General features: G+C 38.0%; 1 pseudogene across 1 annotated transcript in view; it reads left to right on the plus strand.

Moving 5' to 3' along the window:
* The first annotated feature begins 1,178 nt into the window (after positions 1 to 1,178).
* Positions 1,179 to 25,310, plus strand: part of LOC311206315 — a 77,856-nt pseudogene continuing 53,724 nt past the window's right edge. The window contains exons 1-3 of the transcript in view: positions 1,179 to 1,196; positions 8,124 to 8,247; positions 9,058 to 9,162. The product of the transcript in view is annotated as an uncharacterized misc_RNA (transcript). The remainder of the gene's footprint in view (positions 1,197 to 8,123; positions 8,248 to 9,057; positions 9,163 to 25,310) is intronic.

Consider the following 25,310-nt stretch of genomic DNA (forward strand, 5'->3'; position numbering starts at 1 on the left):
GATAAGGAATCTTTCTCTCTTTTTTTTTTCCCTTTTCATTTTCAATGACATTTTGCAGTATTTACTTTGAACTTCCTTTCCTCAGATTCTCTGACTACCATCTACAGCAAGCTAGTTTGTTTCCACTTTCAGCAGCATGCTTTCAGTCCATCAGTACTGAAGAATATTCCAGCCATCACACAAGCAGCCATGTCGCTTCAAAAGACAGTGGTTCAAAACTTCTCACCAACTGCTATTAAATTTCCCTGTATCTTTAACCTTACAGACCTCTCCAATGTCCTACAGGTCTGTATCATGGGTTATATTTTTACCTGAAGACATTCTTTCATTGCTGTTCTTTATTATTTAATGAGATAAATCACTGTGGACCAATTTGCAGAACGGATGCTCTTTGTACAATAGTCCATGCCCTGAGGTGATTATGCTCAGGTATATAGAAAGCTAAGATAGAAAAGATATTTAATGAAAATAGAGTAATGGTTTGCAAATTTCATCATGCTCACTTATTATTTTGACAACAGAAGGTCAATTTCTGTTCCAAGGGAAGAGCAACTTTCTGGACACTAGCCTCCCCCAGAATAGTTTTCTTGCCTGCACATCCCATGGACAGAGTGAACAAGGAGGCACGGATTTGTCAAGTCTCCTGATAACATTGCCCTGTAGAACACATTTTCAGTTTGCATGAGGGGCTAGGGCATCTCCATCATATCTGCAACCATACTAACATGGGATTTGTTAAGGAAAGAATTCTGGATAACAGTTTAATGTTTTTGAATGTCCTAATTTGTTCACCATGAACTGTGTTTTGTTTGTTTGTTTGTTCGGGGGTGGGGGACTTGGTATTGCAAAAAGGGGCTAGTGAAGACATAAGATCCATAAGATCCTGGCAGTATGTGTCCCGTGCTGCAGCAGGTTGTCAGACCATGACTGACCTGATGTGCCAGCCCACGAAGAGCAGGCATTTGTTTTAGTTATACTTTTGCAAACTCATCTGGCTGAAGAACTTGCTAAATTACAGAGATGTTCTGGTTCACGTTAAAGGCTGTATAGTTTCAAGCATAACATGCGCTAGATATCTAATCAGTAGGATTAATGTATTTAAGGAAAGAATCTGACTGATATCTAAACTGGTGGAAAAGAAAGACTATAATTTCCTTCATAAAATGACAATGGACGCTATGCACAGGCATTTTGAGGTATGTGTGAGTAGCTTGAAAATATTTTGCCTAATGCTAATGAATCGAAAACTGGGTAGAGAAAGCTCTTATTTACTGAAACTGTAAGTAGCAGTAGCATGCTATCTTCTCATTCTCAGCCCCCACTGTAAGCATCTTCTTTACCAAGGAAAAGCAGGTGTCAGAGAAAGAGATAAGAGGAAACCAAGGAAGATTTCCCCTTGAGAAGACTGGTTTTAGTCTTTGCAGAGGTGGTACTTTCTTGCCTTGACTGTAATGTCAAATACCTCTGTTGCAGTGTTGTTAGTAACTTAAAACAAACACCTGAGCCTTTGCTAGGATGGGAATGTAGCAACATGTCTATGGACATGATTCTTCATGTCCTTCATTGTGTGTGGAGAAACAAATTGTAGTCTTTGTTTTCTCAGTTTCCAGATTCTGTACTTCCAACCACAAGAATATACTTCTGTTTTTCCTAATTGTTCCTTCTGTTTTATTTTTCCTTCCTTGAATAGTTTAACCTGAGTGTTAACTGCATGCGTGTGTATATGTATACATGTATACATATGTATATAAAAGAAATCAAGTTATTTTTCAATTAATTTTAAACTACATTCTTCTTTGTGCAGTAGAATGTATGTCAGTAAAATGTGTGTGCTTTTTGAACTGTGAGCATTGTTGGTAGTCCAAAAAAAGATCTGTTTTTAGAATTAAACTATAAGAGAGAGTGCACCGTAAATTTCAAAACATACATAAAATAGGTATACAGGTTTCATTTTGGTATTTCTGCTCCATATGATGAGGCATAATACAACTACCTGGTTTTCAGAGTGGAAACACTGCAGATATAAGTTGGGATACAAGTATGTTTCTTTGCCTCGATGTTCTCAGTTAAGCCTTGTAACGTATGCCTTTTTTTCCGTAACTTGTCATACATAATGAAATATAGTACTTCTCAGTATTGTTCATTTTATCAGACATGGCAGAAGGAAGACAAAATAGTGTCATATGTTATTTAATAGTTATGGCATATATAGTTTCTTCTGGAATTAGTGCGTGTTGGTGCCAATACCAAGTAAGGACCATGTTACTGTTTCTACATGCCCTTCAAAAACTTTTCACTTGAAAGCATGCTCATTTTTGCACCAGACAAAGCAGCAAAAACATGAACTAAAATAAACATATTGAATTCACGTATTTAAAAAAAAAAAAAAAATGTTTTCTTGACAGTTTGGAATAAGGGGGGGGGGCAATATTTGAATTTATTCAGTACAAATGGAAACTGAAAAACATCAGCTTTGTTTACTTTTTTTTTCTTCCTTTCTATTTTCCATTTTTGAGTGAAAAAGTAGTGAAAGAGAGATAATAAGTATACATGTATAAATGACATCAAAATAGAAAATTTTAAATATTTGGTAGTCTGTGGACATAGAGTGAGCAGTGACTTCTTGTCACAAACAAATTATTTTTCCTTAGTTTTAAATAGTTTTGACATGAACAGTTAAAGGCATAGACAACTTCGCTAACAGTTGCTTGAAGCCTGGCTGTTTGGAGGCACTGTGTGAATGCACTGCTAGCGCATGGGCATGTTGATCACTACAATGACGGACTACTCTTTCAGAAAATATTTTTGTGCTATGTTTGGGGCAATTTTTAATTTATTTTTTTTTCTCTCACTTTGTGGTAGAACATGGAAGACCAAGTGCTGTTGCAATTTCTGCTCATCTATTGCCATTTTGCAAACAGCAGAGCAGCCTCTTGCTACAAACCAATGAAGGGATGAGAAGTACTAAGGAATGTACTTAAGTAGTTCCTAGAAAGCTACAATGAAATGCATGCTTTGATTAACCTAGACTTATTTGAGGGTACCATGCAGCATGTGTAAGTAGTGTATCTATAAAATTTCCTATGGGGAGCAAGTAATTAATGATTATTCTTATCTGATTCTAATGATAATTAATAATGATAATGATGATAATGTTTGCATGAAATTGTTGCATCTGCTCTTTAGAGGTGGTTGCAGTGCTGATTCATAACACTCCTAATGCAAGGGTTATGGGAGGATATCGTGCAGCAATAGTTCTGCTAAACATAATATATTGGTGCTGCTATGGAAAAGTAGATTGTGGCTCTGTGGTTAAGCTAAGCTCTGTTTTGTTTGTTTAAGCAGAGATTCATCCTTTTTTGTACTGCACAGATGAACAACACTTACTCTCCCGAGTCTGAAAATATAATCGATAATTCTGTAGTCTGCTTTATTAGTTAATGAAGTAATTGGCCTTTATAAGAAAAGTAATATTTATCTTTTATGTCCAAGAAAGGGAAAATGCTTTTAAAATTAGATTAATTCAAAATAAGAACAAGTAAGAAAATACCTTAAACATACAGATATTGAATGATACCACTGTATGTCAGGCCTTAAATTGCCTGGCCTTGTATGTTTTAGATCTAATCCAGCCCAAACTTCTAAGTGTGATTTTTTTATTTTTTTTTTCACCTGTAGATTTTTTCGTATGCATTCTTACCTTATCTTTATTTAATGTACTTTTTCTCATGTTGGGTAATATCTTAATGTCACTATGGCTCAAAATAGCAGTTTCTGTTTCTGAAAAGTTCAAAAGTACATTTGCTTTGTTTTCCTGTGCTGAAGAAAAACAGCCTATTTTCAGGAGATGAAGTGAAGATTTTGTTGAATCAGTGAGTCACAGACATCATTGTTGCTCCTTGTCATTATTTATAAACCTTCTTCAACATATTCAGTCTTTCTTGTTATATATATTTTCAATGATTTCCAGAAAGAGAGAGAGGCCCATGCTGGCAGAGCTTAGTTTTATTAAAGCATTTTCTATTATTTGTAGTGACAAATCATTTAACATGGAAGCTTTTCTTATTAAGTTGGACTAGAATTTCAATGTCATTGTTGTTTTCACTTTGCACTTATTCAGGCAGGAACTATATAAGAGAAGGTGCTTTTGACAAAGCAGTCTATTATAGTAGTTTCTATCCAAGAGGATTAAGAAAGAGATTAAATTACAAAGATAATCGTATGGATCTTTCATAGGGACTGTAGATCTTGTTCTGCTGATTTAGAGGTTGATGTGATAATCATCAGCATTTCAGACATAAGCCTTCTCAGGTATCACCAGTTTTGCTTGAAAATGTTGGTAAGCCATTATCTTCTTCTCTGAAGTCTAGTGACCAAGGGTAGTATCCCAGTTTGGCAAACAAAGTGGCATGGTGTATTAGCTTTACAGTTTGGCTGTCCCTGAAGAGTAAATGTGAAATTAAATCCTGTAAAGTTGTGTTTTTTTTTCCACCAACTTTTATCATTTATTTTCATGGTTCCATTGTGAAATAATGAATAAGGCTGACAAGATTCTATCATGAGGTCAGAGAGGATTGGCTTCCAGTAATATTTGGGTTGAACAGGTTTCTACATTATTCCCTATTAGGTTCATCAAGATTAGGTACATTATCTTTGTATTTCTTTCTTTGTGTATATATATATATATATATATATATATATATATATATATATATATATTTGTTGTTGTTGTTGGGGGGGAGGGCAGAAATTTTTTCAGGGCATGAGATATTAAGAGAATGAGGAGGTTCATATCCACCCCCCTTTCCTTCCTGCCTCCCCCCCCCCCCAAAAAAAAAAAAAAAGGAATTCTTATGCATTCCTAGGGCCCAGCCAAGCAACCCTTCAAGGTAACTAGGTTTTTATTCTGAAGATAACTAGTTTTTTATCCTGAAGCAAGTCAGCATCTGTCAGGATCTTGGAATGATGCTTTAGAGCAGCGCAGTGTAAAGAATGAGCTGCCAGACAGCTCTGGTCATCGTAAAGCACTACAGTTACTTTCAACATCTGACCAAGGAAAGCATCTCTTTCTGCTTGCTCACATATTGGAAGGAAACTGAATGCTGACATGGACATAACATACCTTTGGGTGTCAGGAGCACATTGGCACAAAAGTGGACACATTAAGTTCAATGTGCTAAAAAGAAATTGAGAAATTTTGCAGCTGGTTGCTGAAGTCTACATTATGTTACTACTTTTTGTCATCAGCTGCCAGATCAGTCATATTCTGGAAGTCCCTGGGTTACGTACTTCGTGTTGGAGTAGGTGGTAGTGGTAAACAAAGCCTGTCAAGGCTGGCAGCCTGTCAAGGCTGGCAGAAGATCCCTGGAGATCTTCCAAATCACACTGAATAAAGACTATTGGATCCAGGACCTGAGGGTAAACTAATATATATTATTTGAGTCTGTTGAGAGTTGACTACTTCAAGAATGTGTTGCTTTGTTGTTGCACATGCTTGATAAAATCACAGATGAGGCAGCATAGTTCACAGTAACAAACCCTGTGGTTCATGTGGTTTTCAGATGTACCTCTTATTTTCTTTATCTCTGAAAAATGGGGTGGTCAAAGAATATCTTGCTGTCTGTTTAAATGTTTCACAGAAATTTAGTAGTTTCTTCACTTCCTCCAAGACAGATACATCACACGTTACCAAGATGTGTTTGAAATTCTGGTATTTAAAATTAATTTTTTGCTACAATTTTTTGCACATGTATTGATGTAGTGAATAAAACTGCTATGAGTGAACACAGGGCAAAATTTTGTCCTTGTTGCATGTGAATCATTTAATCAGTGAAACTGCTCATGTAAAGATAAGGAAGGTTACTACAATGAGGTTATTTATCAGGCTTATAGGCCTCAGGGCTTTGCAAGGCTGAGCCTTATCTATGTGAGCAAACATGGAAGGAACAAAATGTTTCCTTCCTCTTCACTCAATGTGTACAAAAATCAATGCTTCTAAATCTCAGACAAGGATGAATGAGGATATGATTATGGCCAAATTTTGTGCAAGGTAGTCTCCCCAGATGTTATATATTAGCCTTGCGGCCTGAGACATCAGCTTTCAGAGAAGGGAGGTATGCACTGTTCTGTTTTGTCAAGGTGGTGACTATTCTTCGATATCTTACACGGTCTCTCAAGTGTGCTCGCCTTCCCAGGGCAAATGATATGTAGTGCAAGGTGTAGGCACAAGTCATCACTCCCCCTGTGCTGTTTCTGAGTGGGAAACTTATAATACTCTGCTAAAAAAAAATATAAGGAGTTGCTGTCTGCTGGGTCATGTGGTAATATGATCATATCAGACAGCATTGACTTTATTTTTTATTTCAAATGTAATTACACTCCATCACAACTGATGGCAGGCCCAGCATGGGCTCATGAAAGGCAAGTCCTGCCTGAACAACCTCATCTCCTTCTATGACCAAGTAACCCACCTGCTGGATGAGGAAAAGGCTATTGACGTAGTCTACCTAGACTTCAGCCAAGCCTTTGTCGTGGTCTCCCACAGTATTCTCCTGGAGAAGCTGGCAGCCCATGGCTTGGACAGGTGCACTCTTTGCTGGGTTAAAAGCTGGCTGGATGGACCGGCCTAGAGAGCAGTGGTGAACAGAGGGAAATCTAGCTGGTGACTGGTCACCTGTGGTGTTCCCCAGAGTTCGGTGTTGGGGCCCATCCTCTTTAGTATCTTTACTGATGATTTGGATGAAGGAATTGAGTGAACCCTCAGTAAGTTTGCGGATGACCCCAAGTTGTGGGGAAGTGTCATTCTTCTGGAGAGTAGGAAGGCCCTGCAGAGGGACCTGGACAGGTTGAGGGGTGGATGGGCTGACAGGTGGATGGGCAGAGGCCAATGAGATGAGGTTCAACATGGCCAAGTGCCAGGTCCTGCACTTTGGTCACAACAACCCCATGCAATGTTAAAGGCCTGGAGGGGAGAGTGGCTGGAAAGCTATGCGGAGGAAAATGATCTGGGGGTGCTGATTGATGCCTGCCTGAACATGAGCCAGCAGTGTGCCCAGGTGGCCAAGAAGGCTGACGGCATCCTGGCTTGTGTCAGGAATAGTGTAGCCAGCAGAACCAGGGAGACAATCATCTCCTGTACTCCACTCTGGTGAGGTTGCACCTCGAGTACTGTGTTCAGCTTTGGGCCCCTCACTACAAGAAGGACATTGAGGCCCTGGAGCATGTCCAGAGAAGGGCTACAAAGCTGGTGAAGGGCCTGGAGCACAAGTCCTATGAGGAGCAGCTGAGGAACTGGGGTTGTTTAGTCTGGAGAAGGGAGGCTCAGGGGAGACCTTATTGCTCTCTACAGCTACCTGAAAGAAAGGTGTGGGGAGCTGGCGGTCAGCCTCTTCTCACAGAAAACTATTGATAAGACTAGAGAGAATGGCCTCAAGTTGTGCCAGGGGAGGTTTAGGATGGAAATTAGGAGAAATTTCTTCTCAGGAGGAGTTAGGCATTGGAATGGGTTGCCCAGGGAGGTAGTGGTGTCACTGTCCCCGCGGTATTTAAGGAAAGGTTGGACATGGTGCTTAGGGACACGGTTTAGTGGGTGACATTGGTGGTAGGGGGACAGTTGGACCAGATGACTACAGGGATCTTTTCCAACCTTTGATTATGTTTGTACAGCTGCTAGCACAATGGTCCCGTGTCTCTCTCTGGAGCACCCATGTGTTTTGACAGAAAAAGTAGCAGCTCCTCACTGCTCAGCCTTTAAGTAAATTTATTTAGGAGAGTTTTCTCATTTAAAAGAAAAAAAAATAAAAAATAAAAATAAAAAAAGACTTTCATGACAGTAGGGCTGAAATATCCATTTTTAGTATATTCATAGGAGGATTTCATTCATTAGTGGCCTGTTCTTATCTTCACCACTTGGTCTTGTCAAAGCCTCAGTGCTTGTTAGTAGATACAGAGGACAGAGGCAAGCTGCCTTTCACGTTGGATGTTATGCAGCAAATGAGCAATATGTAAACAAACTGAAAAAAGGAAGAAGTCAGCAATGCATTGCCATTCACTAACATGCATTTCACACTTTCTCTGTATCGACGTTTTAACAGAACATGAATGATTGCCTTCTTTCCTTACAGGTAGATCTTGCCAGTTTGTACATCAAGACTGGTGCCAAGAACATGCCCACAGTGTTTTTGCTGACAGATGCCCAGGTTCCAGATGAACGCTTTCTTGTGCTGATTAATGATTTGTTGGCATCAGGTGATTAGACCAACACATTTCTTGAAAGATCTTCTCCAAAGACAAATGATCTGTGGTTTCACTGAACTTTGAAGGGATTATTTCTTTCAGGTATTTGTAAGGGAAGCCTTTAAAGAAGCCAAATCAACCCAGCCAGCTTGACAATTGCGTCTAACCTGCTTAAGAAAATATAGCCCGCTGAGGAGACAAATTGCTAAGGCTTACCATGCATAAGTGCACTGATTTGGGGGAGATGGGAATCTCTTTCACTTAATATCATGCTTTCTTTGGTATGATTTCACTGACTTCAAGAAATTTCTTTGTGACTGTATGGGTGTAACAAACAGTAATGCAGTTTCACCCATCTTAAGATCATCATAAGAGAATCTTGATTCTGAATGTGTGGATGTGGAGAAAGGAAGAGAAAATGTTATACAGTTGAAGAACATCTTGAAGGGTTGTAACTACTATTTATTTTTTTTATTTTTTTATTGAAACCTAACTGGAAAACATTTTTCTAATAGCCTGAAGGGAAAGAAAAAAAAAATGGAACCACTATTCTGTGGGTTACACCATTAGTAGGTGAATTTTCTATTGGCAAGTATTTTTGCCTTTTTAAAGCAATGCTGTTTCTTCTCCCTTAAAAAAAAGTTGTTCTCTTTAGGTGAAAAGGTAAGGGGAACAGGAGAGAAACTGTTTTGTTACTTGATCTATTATCATAACATATCTCTAGTTACATGCTGCAACCCCTTCAAGCCAAATACCAGGTAGATTATTTCTCTCGGTGTATTGTGTAAGGCTTCTCCTAACCTCCCCTTTGTCTTTTCACAGGAGCAGTTCCAGATCTGTTCAGTGATGAAGACGTGGAGGGCATAATTGCAGGAGTCCAAAAAGAAGTCCCAGACCAGGGATTGACAGACACCAAAGAAAACTGCTGTAGGTACTTCTTGGGTACTTGTTGAACATCATGAGGTTAAAGTAGTTATTGTGAGGTTAAAGTGGTTATAATATACCACTTTCTCCCTCTTTCTTTCTTTTTTTTTTTTTTCTGCTCATCTTCACTTTTTTTCTTTCTTGCTTCAGTTTTGCTGACATTCCCTCCTATGTCTAGGTGATGGGAATTTCATTCCCATCACCTCTGTCCCTCCACATATTTATTTTAAGTTATAGAACTTAAAAGCCAGTGTTGAATTGTCTAGTTTGACATTCTATTCTGTCTGACATATTCATACTGTTTTTACTTTTCTGGATTTCAGTGACAAGATCAATAGCAGTCCTTACCCTAAGTATATCTGTTTCTAGTCAGTACTATTTGTCTATGTTTCATGACAACTATGTTGCATTTGTGTACATTTTTAAAGAAAGGACCGGAAAAATATGGTGTCTAATATCCCTTTATTTTCTTCTTCCCCATTTCTTTCCCTTTGTGTTTTTCTTATCCCCTCTACATTTTTTTCTCTCTCTCTTTTTCTTTTTTTTTTTTTTTTTTTCCTTTTTAAGAGCTTTTTGAAAGCCAGCTTTCAAATGCCTTTTACCTCGCAACCATTTCACCAGTCCACCCACTGTGCAAATTAGCACTTCTGGAGGCAAGAGAAGGAGATATCTATTCATATTGCAAGGAAGCAAAGCAGATACATTATAGTATTAAAGAAGACATAAATTTCATGAGTTAACACACTGGCAGATATCTGTATGGACTTTTAGTTAGTGCTGGGTGACCTCCTGCCTCCTACTTTCCCTGGGTTTGAAGAATAAAAGACCAGTAAAACATGAAAGAGAACAAAAGGGGACAATTTAGACGGTTTCAGAATGTTGAGCCTTAGTGAAGTGATATAGTCTCATTTTCCCATTTCATTAAAAAAAAAAAAAAAAAAATCAAGATCTTGTGCTAATCCACACAGAACCCAGCTCAAGAATCTAAATTATACAATGCTATACAATGCCATTCTTTGGACCACCATACTTCTTTGGTTTTGTGTTGTTTTTGTTTGTTTGTTTTCAGTCGAGAAGTTACAATCAATTCTGCTATTAATGTACTGAAAACGTGCCATTTATGTAGGTATAAATTTATGTCAGTGTAAGTTGGAAGCATGTCAGTTGAAGACAGTGGATTGTACCATTAGAAAACATGGGTCCACAGCTGAAGTGTGTTCAGGGATGTATATGCTCCTGAGGATTTTAAAAGCTTTGGTGATGAATGATGAAATAAATTAAAAATAAGAATACTCCTTAGGCAAACACTACTGATGGCTAAACACTGTAAGTGGTAATGTACTGACAGAGCTAAGGTATATCATTGCATAGGCTAACAAGTTAGGCTCACAGTTAGTTGGAGGTCCACTTTTTTTAATATTCCACATCTCTGTGCAGCACTCTCGAATACTCTGCAAGTTACTATAATTTCTTAGAAAGAAAGACAGGGATGAAATACTTGAAAGAGTATGCTCACCATAAAGTTTACATTTAAGAAATATGTTTCTATAGGCCATGTGAGCTCCAAGGTGTTTAGGCCTGATCCCAGTTTTGGGAAAAAGTTGAAAGGTTGCCAAAAACAAAAGAATAACAAAATCAGATGGAGTTCAAAGGACAGCAAGGATTAGCTGTTCTTGCCTCGTATCCATGCCCTTGAGAAATAGTTGCTTCTTCAGGTCTTTACTTTTCTGAGTTCTACAGTTCTTAATAGTTCTCTTGATTTCCTCAGTGCTCTTAAAATTTATTATATATTATAAAGCCTTACATATTATATGGCTTTTTTTTTTTTTCTAACTGAATCTCAGTTATTCAATATCCGTGTAGCCAGTTTTCTTCATAAGCTGCTGATCTCTGCTACAAATGTTTTCTCCCCTTTCTTGAACAGGTTTCCTCATTAACTGTTTTTCTCACGTTTCTAAGTTTACGGTCTCTCAATTCTGGCTGCTGCTAAGTCCCAGCAATAAGAACTAATTATTCTCCTATTTTGGGGGAATGCCATTTCTCCAGTGCGTTTCCAATACTCAAACTGGACTAAACTGCTTTAGCCATAACATCCTTATCATGTTCTCCTCCTTGCATAGTCCTGTTAGTATTTAGCTGGTGCCATATTTTCTAAGGGACTCAGCAGTCCAGCATTTTCATGCTTCAGCCAGAATTAATATAAAACATAGGCAGGTGCCCTACATCGTATCACCACAGGTAATCTTGAGGTGTAATTAGTAATGTTATTACTAATACCTTTCTTTTAAATTATTATCTTCATTTCCAAATCCTCTTTCATCAGGGCATGTTAGCTTTTCCTTGTGGTCTGTTTTGCAACTGACAACATCTTTCATCTGTGAAGCAGAGAGGCACTTGTACAGCCCCAACATGGCCTGGCTTTTGGCCAGCTGTCACTGTTGTTTCTTCAAGGGGATAAATGCCTATCAACTTGAATGCTTTAATTCCAGCCAGAGATACACGTTTTTAGGGATTCTGGTTCTGTGTTAGACTAATATTAGCCCAGACAAGATTATTTTTGTCTGATTCTTGGGGAAGTAAGTGTACAAGAGATGGTGTTGTCTAACACTTGAACAATCCCACCTTCCAAACAATTTCTGAAGTTACGAACCAGTTGCCACCAAGGAGGCAGGTGAACCAGGGAGAGGCAGATGCAGCTACTGCTCCCCCAGCAAATGAAGGCTCAGTTATGTTGTTAGACAGCTGAGAACCTATTCAGAGTTCATAAGTTCTGTAGCACAAAAAATATCTTCTGCAATTGGCAAGTTCTTATGAAGTTCATGTTTCTCCATAAAAAGCTCCAAGCTTTTTTTATTATTATTAATTTATTTGGATGTTGGCCTTTACATCTTGAGTGTTGTAGAAAACTGATTTTTAAGGATATATCTATGCTAGTAAATTTGAAGTCCATTTTGTGATGCTGAAGACTAGTGTCAGGACATGGCTGGCATCCATGTAACACAGCTTTTCCCTTGCTCTGCCCCCAAAATGGTGGTGTCATTGCAGAGCCATCTAGGGATGATTCCTGGTCTGTACAGTGCTTTACTCCTGCCACAGCACCATGTAGTTTCCCAGGGACCGAAACCATACAAGTGAGTGTACTGACACTTAAACAGAATGGGCTCTATCAGATCAATGGTCAAGCCTGTGCTGTGGCTCTTTGTAGTTCGTTAGTATTAAGATACTGTTATTTGTCTGGCTTTGTTTGAAGCACTAAGCGAACCTAGAGAGCTCATGTATCTGAGAACAGCGGGAAGAGGCTGAGCTGAGAAGTGACATAGTGATATGTGTAGTACTCCATCCACACTTATTATCTTTGTGATACAATTGTGCCAATTTAAATCTTAAAAATGTCATATGAAAGACTTGTGTTGTACCTTTCAATCCACATTTCTTTCAAAGAAAGGAATGGATTTGCCTTGGAGAACTTCTTAAGCCTTTCTATTACTGTATGAGATACCCTTACTGTAATTTTTATATCTTGGTTGTCTGCATGAAAATGTTTCACTTGTTATGTTTACCAGCTTTTGCTAGATATTTCATCCATTTTTCTCCTGTCTGCCTTCACTCATCAGTCAGTTTACACCCTGTTCCTTGCTCATTTGTTATGGAAGTGTTGAGAGACTGCAGTAATCCACATGAGCTCTAGTGTTGGATAAGCATGAGATTAGAATAAAGATTAGAACATACTACTATAATGTACTCTTAAACTTTCAGACTTTTTTTTTGGTGGGGTGGCCAAGATCAAAGAGCAAGCAGATGGATTATGGGTATGATTTACTAAATCTAACATTTAGAGACTAGCAGAAAGTTAGTACGCAATCCTGAAATTCCACTATTATCTTCTCAGGGATCCACAGTGTATATAATTTAATGCAGCTCCTTATAGTTACTAGATCTTATAAATCACTCCCATCAAATGACATTAGAGGAAGTACCTTCTCCCCTAAAGCTCAACATAAGACTGGTATAAATACATGTAGAGCACAAATAGTAATCATTCATACAAATTGATATTTAGGAAGCATAAAATGTTATGTAAAGCACAGGATTAAGGAAAATGCTAAATAGATTTAGCAAAATAGAATAGTAAAAGATTGCTGTTTGGCATACCGCCCCAAACTTTGATTTGGACTCTTCTTGCAGTCCAATACTTAGAGGGCTAAGTCCAAACATGAGCAATGTGAGCAGTGTAGGAGGGTGGAAAAGATAACTTCCAGCAAGTCTCTGTGTGTTTTGCAGCTTTTAAGTTGTGATAGATTGTTTGGCACCACTGCTACAACAAGGGCATTTGTAAGAAGAACATTATAGGGGGGACAGATATCTCTAGGCTCTCCATTACTGTTGCTACCATATTAAGGGTGGTATACAGATCCAAGAAGGTGGCTGCTAGAAGAATGAGAACAGAAAATGGGGTGCCCCAAATGTAAACATTTCTCACTATTTTTCTAATACTATAACCGAATTTAGAATTTTATCAGAAAACAAACTGATGTGAATGAGAATGTCTAATCAAAGGGCTTATGGTGTAACAGAGAAGAAACTCCAGAAAGTTCTAAGATTTGTCTAGGGTATTTGAGAATCCTGAAACAGACCTAGAAGATTCTTCATATATGTTACTTCTCTAACTCAGAGTTTTGGGGTGGAAACAATTTATTCTTGCATCTTTTTGATTACTGCTTCCTTGTTTGTTCTTCTCTTTGATCAGCATGGTAAGATCTTGCTGTAAGTTCCAAGATCTTTCTGTGGTATTTCCAAAATTCTAGCACAGTTTTCACTACTTTGTTAAAATGGATTTTTTGTGTGGATATTTCTGCCATTTGCTTCTCTTGAATACATTCAAAGTAGATGAAATCTTCTCTGTACCTCTGACCACTTTGCTGATCAGGTGGCTGGTCTTTGTATTGTCCCTGGACTACCTAGACTCCATTGTCTTTTTTGCATGAGCATAGACCAGAAACTATATTTCTGCCGAGACTCTAGAAAACAGCATTGGACATTCTTCTTTCAAATGAGATAACGTGCACTGATGCTTGTAATTCTTGTCAAAGGCCACAATTGATTTTAAACCATTGGTTTCTCTTGCTGACACACTCTCAAATACATTCTAGGCTATGTGCAACTCACCTGTGGTTAGAAGCATTTTAGGCTCACCTGAGAGAGGTATTTTCTCTCTGACAATAAACTAGATCAGTAGGGGGATTCAAACTCTGTTTTAACTTGAAATAGTCTTCCACATCCAGTTTTATGAGACAGATTAAAAATGTACTGTGAGATGTTGTACTTATGGGAAACTGGTAAGCACGTTGAAAATAGACTTGTGAATACTCTCAATTTAGAAACAAAAAATAAAATGGATTTAAAAAGTGGAACATGCAGTTAGCTCACAGTGCAGTGGGGCTCTAACTTATTTAATACTTATGGTTTACCCATCAGTAAAAATTTCAGTGAATTCTTCTCTATTTTACGCCCCTTGTAATTTTTGTCTGTATCATTTCTCTTCCAGTCTGCCACAACATGGAAGACCATCAATACTTCTGTTTGCCTTTCTTGCTTCCTCCTCATACCTTTTTTGAGCTTTCTACCTCTTCTTGCTTTTATGATTGTTTCTCACTTCTGCCTTTCCTATTTCCACCATGACTCCCAACAGAACTGGACCATTTCTGTTTTTCTTGCTGTTACACTTCTGAAAATGGTGTTATTGATCTGAAGCTTTCAATAACCTCAAACTCCCACTCCTTTTATGCTGCCATGAGAAAGAAATTTTCTGTGAGATACAGACTGACCAGTGCTTGTGATCAAAGACCACTTCTTAATTGATTTTTCTAAAAAGAGTGGAAAATAAGAATGCATATTACCTATGGTACAGCATAAAATCCAAACCTTGCAAAGTTATACATACCCTAGGAGACGTTTTTCTGTCTGGGAGGGTTATGAATAATGGTAAAAGATTTTCTTGTTTTGACTTAGCTCTACTGAAATTTAATCATCTTTTCTAATAGCTAAAGCTTAATTGCAGAAATTGTCTGGAGTTTTCTAGTGCAGAGATGTATTTTTAGAAACTACAAGATAGTAGCAAGTCTTTTCCATTTTCTTTCAAGAATGCATAGAAGCTTTTTCCACTGTTACTCACCACTTTTTCTCTCTGACTGCTTTAAAACCCAGTGAGATATTGTCCCAGGTCAACCTCCTCCTTTTTTCCTTTTTTTTTTTTTTTTTTTTTTTTTTCTCTCTCTCTCTGCACTTCTGTCTTTTTCATCTGGCTTAGCTTTTTTTTCAGATAGTTTTATTTTAACATGTAATGTTACTTACAGATTACTCCAGAGGCAGGAAAAAAAATCACTTCCTTAGTGTGCCCAACAAAATTTTCCTGCCTCTTGTGGTTGTTGGGCTAGAGATAATCTGTTCTGATACCATTTAGATATTTTGTGTTGAAATGAACAATATTATTGCTGTATGATTTAAGAAGTCCTGTACTGCAATAAATAAATCTTATTTCATGGGATTCAGTGTATAAGACAGTGGTCCTATACACTTCAGTGTTAAGACAGAACAGTCCGGACCCATCTTAACAGCTTGATGTCTGTCATTTTGCTAATTAACCAAAAGCAAACACAGTAGCCAAACCGTATGCTAATGCAGTAAGTAGGTCCACAGACAACAACTAAGAGACTGGAACCATCCTTCTCAAATGTGAATTGCCTTGGATAAACCAAATACAGATTTAGTCTTCTCTGACTATTTTAGCCTAGTTTGGGCATCCCTTTCCCCTTTTGTAAAAAAAATGGCCCCTAAACAGTCACATAGAAACCAAGATCCTAATCTCATTTCCTTTACATTCTTTTAATGGAGTTGCAGTGTGTGTTAGAATGGCTGGAAGTGGCTTGAATAGGTTTAAGAACCCAAGAGCTGGCTTTGCGTCAGAGGGACTATCTGAATGCGTGCCTTCTGGCTGTCTGCATGCCAGTGCGTGCGTGTGGCTGCATTCCTACTTACAGACATCAGACTGAGCAACTATCTCCACATGGAGAGATGGGGTGGAAACAGTAAGTATGCAGTATGCGTACAGTGCAAAGGGAGTAAAAACGTATTTGCCCAAGGTAAAATTCTAGCTGACTGAATTTATTAGCTGCCAAATTGGTTCAGAGCCTCAGCTGCGAGCTGGCTTGCACCAGCGCGGGGCCATGGTTCACTACGTGCCTTTCTTTGAAGGCCTCCACTCGCCGTGTAATTCCTTTCTTCCTCTCTTCCTCCCTCCTCCCTGCAGATCATTCTGTGTTTCTCCCTGGTGGATGCATGCTGAGAGCCCCAGCTTGGAAGTTCCCAGCCATCATGAGCTGTGCCGCTATTGATAGCTTCGGCCGTGGCTGCAGGAGGCCCTGTGCTCCATCCACAGGAGGTCCATTGAGGAACTGAGGTGGTCGAGGTACAGAGCCTCCAGCTTGTCAGCCTTATAAGAAAGCAAGAGAATATTGAAAGATCGATAACTGAATAAGCTGATGGGGAAAAAGAAAATACAGTGCTTTTTTTTTTCACCCCTTCTTGCATACTTGTTGTCCTTGATTTTGTTCAAGCTCACCCTGCTGCATTTTTGGGGGCATGTCACTGCCCTGGTCCTTCAGAGGAATTTAGATAGGTCTCTCAGGCAAAGAAGTGAGTGGGGAAAAAAAAAAAAAAAAAAAAAAAGCATTGTAATTTATAGCACTCTTGTCTTTGCAGAATCCTTCAGTTCTAGAGTGTTTAAGATCTTCATAAGTTCAGAATTTATTTAACCCTTCACAATATAGTTGAATATATATACTAGTGCTGTAGCAAGTGAGGCTGCAATTTTGCAGCGCACAGTCCAGGCTACCTAAAGAAAAGCTGCAAGTTTTCCTTCAGCTCAGCAACCAAGCAGGTGAAAATTTCCTCTGGAACCACATGACAAACACATTTAGAGCTTTAATATCAAACTCCCCCGTTGCTCCTGACCAGTCTGTAGTGTGACTTTTGGTGAGGACGTGAAATTTAAAAAAAAAAAAAAAAAAAAAAAAAAAAAAAAAAAAAAAAGTAATAATAATAACAACAACAAAAGGTAAAAAAAAAAAAAAAAAAGTCTGCAGGTGTCTGGGCAGAAAAGTGCTGCGGTCCAGCGGCAGAGGCTGCTCCGCGGCGTGCTGGTGCCTCCTATAGGACTGCAAGGGAAGCAGAGGGCTGTGCTGAGCCTCCTTGGTTGTGTTTTCCACTAGCACCTCCGGCTTTATTTTATCAGTTTACAGAAAATGTGAAGTGTGAGTATAACAGCTATTTGCTGTCCAGTGCGCTAAGTGGGGTTTTTGCCTTTTTTTTTTTTTTTTGAATTTGATACCAACCTGCATATTCCCATTTATTTTTAAAGACAATGTGGAGAAAAAAAAATAAAATAAAAAAAAGAGAGAGAGAGAATAGAAATTTGCCTTTTTTTTTTTTTTTTTTTTTTTTTCCCCGATCCTTAACTAATTATATTTTTCTCCTTTGAAAATACATCTGGTCATCAGAATTTAGGCTTTTAATACTGAAACTTTTTTTTTTTTTAATAGTTAAGGACTATATTTCTGTATAATTCCAGTTATTTAGGAAAGAATTCACTGATCTCAGCAACCATTTATAAGTCTCTTTTGCACATAGGTGCTAACTGTTCCCAGTAGATATTGTTACCGTTCAGTTCCCAGAAAGTGAAATAAATGGTGGGTAACAAAACAACATGTTGCTCTATTGTCCATGAGTGAAGGTTTCTGTCATCAACACATGTAAAGCCGAACGTGGTGCCTGAGTCATGCCTGCGTGTGCAGCCAAACAGAAAAGCAACAAATACAGCAGAATGTAAAAGAAAAAAAGAAAAAAAAAAAAAAGTATTAGGAGAATACTTAGAATAATTAGAAAGTGATGGAAAAAGTGAACCCAGAGCACAGAGGTCATAAGGAAGTGTGGAAATAAGAGAAACTATGACAGTGCTATAAAAGGAGCGGGGCTCAACCGAAGGAGAAGAGAATCAAAACAGCAGATAGAGGATGAATAAATGGGAAGTGAAGGGAGAATGGTCACAGAAAGGTAGGTAGTAAAGGGAGCAGGTTCAGGAGCATTGCAGAGGTATTAGGCTATCAGAGTAAGAGGAGCAGGATGGCAAAGGACCACCCCAAAATACGGGCTGCAGACTGCCATCTGGTCTGTCAGAGATTTATAGCAGGCAGCCTCCTTTTCTGGGCCTTGGTGCTGCTGTGTTGATACAGTTTCTCTTGCTCCATTTCAGATATCTCAGGAATTTTGTTTGTTGCTAGTATAAAAATCGTTAGCGACAACTGATGTGTGCCTGAAACATACCGTAACTGTGCTGCCCGTTATGAAGAGTGATGCAAGATCAGTAATTATCTTGGCATAATTGACACTTAGCTCTTAATTATCCTTTTTCAGTATTTAAAAAAAAAAAAAAAAAGTAATTGTTAGATTTTATGTAACTGTATAATTATAATTATATTGCATATTTAATTAAGGTAGCTTGAAGTTAAGCTAATGATTTTTTTTTCCTTGTAAAAGTTCTATATAGATATGTCATTATATATACCTGATGAGGGTGTGGAAAATTTCTGTGTTTAAATGCTAAGGGAAAACCAGGAAAAAAAAAAAAAAAAAAAAAAAAAGGGTGATTGTGAGAATGGGGAAGGGAGTCTTGGATTCTCCATCTCTGTATTTTCAAATCAAGTCCAGGCACTTTTCTGGAAGATAAAGCCTATCTGGGGAAGTAGGCTGCAGACTGAGCTCAGCAGGGAGATGCTGAGCTGCTATGAAGGATGGTGTGAATGTCCTGTCTGCCTTGTGTGAAAGTATCTGGACAGAAAGAAGTGGTGATCCTACCTAATTCTGGTGCCAGCTGAAGCTTCCCAGAACATAGGTACCATGCTCTCCTTTTCACTCGGGACACTGGCCAAAGTGTGGGTTAAGATGTTGTCAATCCAGAGATGGTTGCAGGGAAATGGAGAGTATCCAAAATTTAATTGATTTGGATGTCTTAGATTCCTTCAGAGAAAAGAAAGGAAAAGAGCCCTCTTCTGTTTCAATAATCAAATTGCTGAACTTGCATGTAAAAAGAGCACAAGCAAACACTGAAATGTTACTGAAATACACATACCAAGCTTAATGAACTTACATACCTCATTTGGTATAAAACATGATCTAAAGTATTTTAACATAAATATTTCATCTCTGTATTCAAAATATACACAGTCTCCCTTACGTACAGCTACTTTCATATATCAGCATTGAGTACAGAATAAAAGAACCAGAATTATTTAATCAAGCCCTTTTAAAATAAATTCAGTGTACATCTCTGCTATATGATCTGAATATATATTTTGCTGCAGCTGTCTTTCATGCTGCTTCTTCGTGTCTTAGCACTAAACATCGCACACTATCAAGCATACCAAGGATAAATTAATTATGTTCTTACGGTATCATACTCCAAAGTGTTTTACAACATATGATAAGGGAAAGAAGTCTGAAACAACTTTTTCCCTTTTCTCCTTGCCTTTTATTCTTTTCCCCATATACACACGTACTTCCCCGTTTTCTCATCCTTCCAAAGCTGGGTTCCTGTTACTCCCAGGCTTGATAATGGCCTGCAGGATGCATTCAAGTTCAGGGATGCTGGTCTTTTTTGATTTATCATGATTTGATTTGTTAAGGACAGATTTATATCTTTAGGAAAATAATAAGGAGGACACAGTCAAAACTCGTGTCTAAGCTCTCTTAGAAACTTCTATTTTTCACTTTTGCATGCTTAAAGTCAATCAGACAAGGCCTGGAATAGAGAGATTACATATGAATGAACAGACATCACCCTTATATTTTCTTTCGGATTTTATATAGCCTTATTGCTCAGTAGTTTGGGGAACTATTGAATTTGATTCAGAACAGTCTATTCATTATTGGCTTCAAGCTACGTTATACTTTCTAGTGAACTGCAGTTAAATCAGATTTTGTTACTGTATCAATTCTTTTTTGTTTGATTTTTTGTAATAAGGCTAAATTAGCAATAATAATTTCCTTTGCCTACAACCTTGAATGGGCATATATTGAAAAATACAATGTAGTATTAGGGGGAAAGAAAAAAAAAAAAAAAGAGATAAATGAATGGCAGAATAAATAATTTATGCTAATGAAATTACTGCAATTAGTAGTTCCACAATGACCCTTTTAAAAGCCACAGCTGTTAGTGTCAGGAAGTGCTGTCACTGCTGACCTTATCATAAGAGAAAGTGACAAATTGGAAATGCAGGAAAGACCAATCATCAAAGAGGTCTGTTCGGGAACGATTAGTGTTTTCTGAAAAACAGTGTGAATTACAACCAGCTGCTCTCTGGCTCAGTATGTCTCCCATGCTGTGCCATTTTGTTAAGCTCGATAACAATAGTTATTTTGCCCCATTGAGACAAGTTGTCTCGGGCCACTTCCAGCTCTACCAAAACCCACTTCTTCCCTCACCGATTTACAAATGAAACTGTTGTTAGAGGGCTTTTCAGGGTTGCTGAGTAGAGACCTCTCATAAGGATCATGTGTGAGAAGGTTGTCTCTCCTAGGAAGATCTGTATGGCTGGGTGTGCATATCATCAACAATGGGGAAAGGAGAGAAAGGCTGTAAGAGATTTAAGCGTGAAGCCAAGTGCTGGTCAAACCTGCATAAAATGTCTATTCCTACTGACCAGTCTTGCTTTTAGAAACAGCTTTTTTTGGAGGTGTGTGTGATATAAGATGAATTTATGCTGGCTTTGCTTCAACTTTATTTTTTTTTTTTTAACTTGTAAAGCAATTTATTTCTGCTTTCCCCAAATGCAGATCATTCTTTGTTTAGTCCTTGCTTTAATTTCTGTTGTAGTAATCACAAGTGAAATACGTATCCTTTCAAACTAGTCTTTTAAAGTCAAAAGAAAATAGTGAGGTTTCTTACTGAGAAAAATGGCAAGCCTTTCTGCACCAGCCTGATTGTAATATTAATGATGTAGGCTTAAAACATTTAACTGCATCAACAACCACTCATGAGCAATTTTCCCAAAGTTCTCTAAGCATTATTGACAATGCTTTGGTAAATTATGTGTGACTTTCCTAAGAGTTGGTGTAGCTCATTTAATTCATATTAATTGATTTTTAGGCTTCCCTTGATTAATTGAACTGGGTTCATCTTGTACAGAATGCAATAAATAATCATTAAAATGAGGGAGATGTGACTCCACAAATTATCAAGTTAAGTATGCTAGAAGTCATAGAGGACAAAATGAAAGTTGGTTACAATGATGGAGTTAAATAGGCTTTCTTAGTATTTCTCTGTTCTTTTCACATACAGTATTCCTGCTTAGACACGTAAATGGATATATTCTAAGAGATAGATAGGTAGGTAGGATCCTTTAAAACAAATTAAAACGAATTTAGGGTGTTTCTTACTACATCTTTATCCAAGGAAAGTATACTGTAATTCAAAGCAACATAGTAGTATCTTGTATTTGCTAGTTTAGTTTTCAAAAAATTAAGGAAAAGAACCTTTGAGCTTTAGCACTGGAACCAGCTCTCAGCCATGCCTTCCCCTTCTTGCTGTGTGAAGTGAATTCAGACAGGGATTTTACCTCTGCATTTTGCTCAGGAGCATGCAGAAATGACCACCTGAACCTGTTTTAAATACACATAGCCTGTTTTGATTATCATATAGTCTATGAAAAGAGTTTTCCAGTCACGCTGCTGCATTTTCCTTCCCACGATGAGAAGGAAAACTCACATAATTCTGTGTGGTATCCGACACAGCCCCTGGAACTGACCAAGCCTCCCAACCTATACCCCCTCTGCTCCCATGGGGATTCCCTGGGGCCCTTCTGCAAGGTGCTGCCAGATTCTGCTCTGAGCTGGAGGCATGCTTCTCGGGCTGATGCATGGTAGTGTCTAGGGAAGGGAAAAACACCAAGTCCATTTCTCTTCAATCCAAAGTTAACGGCATAAAAAATCCATTTCCTTCTGAGTAGGAATTTGATGATCTACAAGGAATGTAGAGATCAGTGTGATTACAGTAAAAACTACATTTATATTTTTAACTTATACAGGATTATTTTTTTTATTTTTTTTTCTAGGCAGGATTTCCAGAGGTGAAATGAAAAATTAATATAGTTTTAACTGCATGTGGCAGCATAGAGAATGACATCATCTCTGGTTTTAGCTTTTTGGGGGTATCTATTCTGAAAATGAAAGTGTGGTGAAGCACTTAGCTCCTATGGATCTGAAGACTTTATGATTGCCAACACAGAATTAACTAATTTATATATATATATAAAAAAAAAAAAAAAAAAAAAAAAAAGTTTGGGGATAGTCACTTAGGTTTAATAGTTTTTGCATGCCAACAGAATTATGTTTTGGGTAGACTCTGATGAATATTTTTGTGAATGAGCTATCTTTAACGTAACCTTTTCTGACATTTTTGAAACATTTATTTGCTTCTGTGTTTCATTTCTTCATTTGTTCCTGTTCCTTGGGTATGTGCAGCCACTTGTCCAGGACTCCATACACAATTTCATGGCTTATGCCTGCACTGGTGTGAAGATGCCAAGTGCCAACTACAGTTGTAATAAGGGGTGATACAATTGCACCACTCTAGTGAGTTTCCTGGAGCAAATCGGACTGTTTAAGATCCTACTTGGGAAAAAAACGTGAAAGAATATCAGAGCACATGGTGAATAGTATACAGAAGCCGAAGGCAACAACTTCACAGGTAATCTGTGAAAGTCACAACCTTTTCTTTCATTCTTTATAAATAATCTGGATTTTATTGCTAATAAAACAAAGTTGTGACTGCACCTTTTAATTAGACCAATTAGTTGTGGGATGGCATCTTTTTGTTTCATTGAAATTACATGATTTTGGAAACTTTTTTCTTCATGGGGAAGGTGTTTCAGCTTTTACCTGGCTGTGGAAGGAGGGGTTTATCCATCTGAGCAAGAACTCATCCATCTGGAAAGACAGGGGGAGAGTAGAGGGTGGTGGTGGTTCTGCCTGTGGCTCATTTGTGGTAGTTGGTCCAAAAGACCAAAGGGAGTGGAGACTGCTTTGAAGCCTTTCCCCTCTACACACAACCCGTTCCTTAGTCTTTTGTGCTCAGGACAAACCATAGCCAAGGAATTTCTTTATTCCAAGCAGAAAGTCTATGTTTTACATGAAGACTGCAAATGAAATGCTTGGTTACATTCTTGCATGGCATTGTAGCTTTGCGCTGCTGCAATGCAGTTAACAATGGGAGCTGAGTGGCTTATTCCCACATAAGGCTGAAGCTCTGCAAAAAATAATAGTCAATGGAAAATGTGGGAAAGGAATTTGCAACTGGCTTCACACTGTTTCACACATCCCTGAATCAGAGATAATGAGGAAACAGGCAGTAGAAACAAAAAACTTGAGCAAGGTTGAGATAAAGTAAATTTGCTACAGTGTTGGCTAAGATGAACTTTGGGCAGTGGCCAATTGCTGTCTGGCTCCAGGCACATGTCTGTGGGTCTCTAACTAATTGTGTGATAGATTCAGGCAGGTGGACAGCACGTGGGGCTATGGGGAAAGTATATGAAGTAGTGAAAAAGCACATTAAATATCTCCTGTTCAAGAGCCATCAGGAGTCTGTGTCTTGCATCCCTTAAGAAAAGGATGACTGCTTTTTCATAATCTGTTTTTAATAAGATATTTTAAGTAAATTATTAAAACTTTTTTTTCCCTCTAAATTCTAATTTGATGATGACCGAATTGTAATTTGACAACTTCAAGTGCTGAATGCTGTGTGAGCTGACAGAGCCACAGTTCCTATCTAGCCAGCTACCTGAACACTAAAGCATTTCTGTCCCTGTACTCTGGAACTCTGGACGAGAATATCAAATATAGCACTATTTAGATTTTCAGAAAGAACTACACATAAAGTTAAATCATTTAAAAATAATAATTAAAAAAAAAAAAAAAAAAAAGTGAATGGAGAGTTTGGGGATCTTTACAGTCATCTGTTTTGACAAACTCAGTTTTACAGCTTTGTCTCCTGACTTCAAGATGGACAAATTTTGGAAATATGCATTTTGTAGGTTTTGTAATAGAATTCAGGAGTCCACCAAAGATGAACAATGCTCAAGAATTTCAGTGTGACAAAAGTTTATGGCCTCTAATATTTGCCTTCTTTATCACCTCTTTCCAGATCAGGTCAATGAGAGTCCCTTCTGATTAAAATTTAGCTTTTTATCAAGAAAAGCTGTGAGATAAAATGCTTGGGGAGATAGGGAAAAACTAAAAAACAGGTATTTAAAACATCTGCATTACATATGGAAAGATAGTGTTGCTGGATATATTTATACAGGTTTCTAGCCTGGCAGGCCATAAGGTAAGTTGTTCTTTCATCAAACTAACAAGTAGTCTTTGTTAATCAGTCTGAGTCTGTCTTAACCTTTCAGCAAACTGCTGCTGGAATCATCTTCTCAGAGAAGCATTTTCCAGAATTACTAAGCATTTTCCAGTAACTGCTTTTTCATTTGTACCATTGTTTAGTCCTGCAGTAGAGTCTGGTTGCACTGCTGGGACACTTGCTTACAAAAACAGCAACTAGACAGATATTTGAGCACCTTGAGGGAGCCGTGGAGTCCCTGGTGGGTACAGGTAAACTGTTCTTATTCAGTTCTCCAAGTCATCAAAATTCTGTGTGAGCTAAAATGTGGAGCTGACATATGGAAATAAAAGAAGAAAAGGTGACACTTTCGGTACCAAGACCCATGAAATGTACGTGAATCTTATTTTTCATTTTCAGCTTTTTGGGGTATATGTGGTAGAATCTCTCAAAAGTGATACCTAATGGCCCTCACTCCCAAAAAATGCATTACCTTTTGCCCTGTAGGTAGAAGATCTAAAATCCAAACTTGCTTCCCAGGAGGCAGAACTGTAACTGAGAAATAAAGATGCTGAAGTTTTCATTGCTAAAATAGGGTTTCAGACTGAGAAAGTAAGCCAAGAAAAGGCCATTGCTGATGCAGAGGAGCAAAAGGTCAGTCTAATTCCCCCATTTAGTGCTGTTGAGCTATATTTAGCACAAAATAAACCTTTTTAGG

This window comes from Netta rufina, assembly GCF_964035555.1.
Source record: "Netta rufina genome assembly, chromosome: 2".
Lineage (NCBI taxonomy): Eukaryota > Metazoa > Chordata > Aves > Anseriformes > Anatidae > Netta > Netta rufina.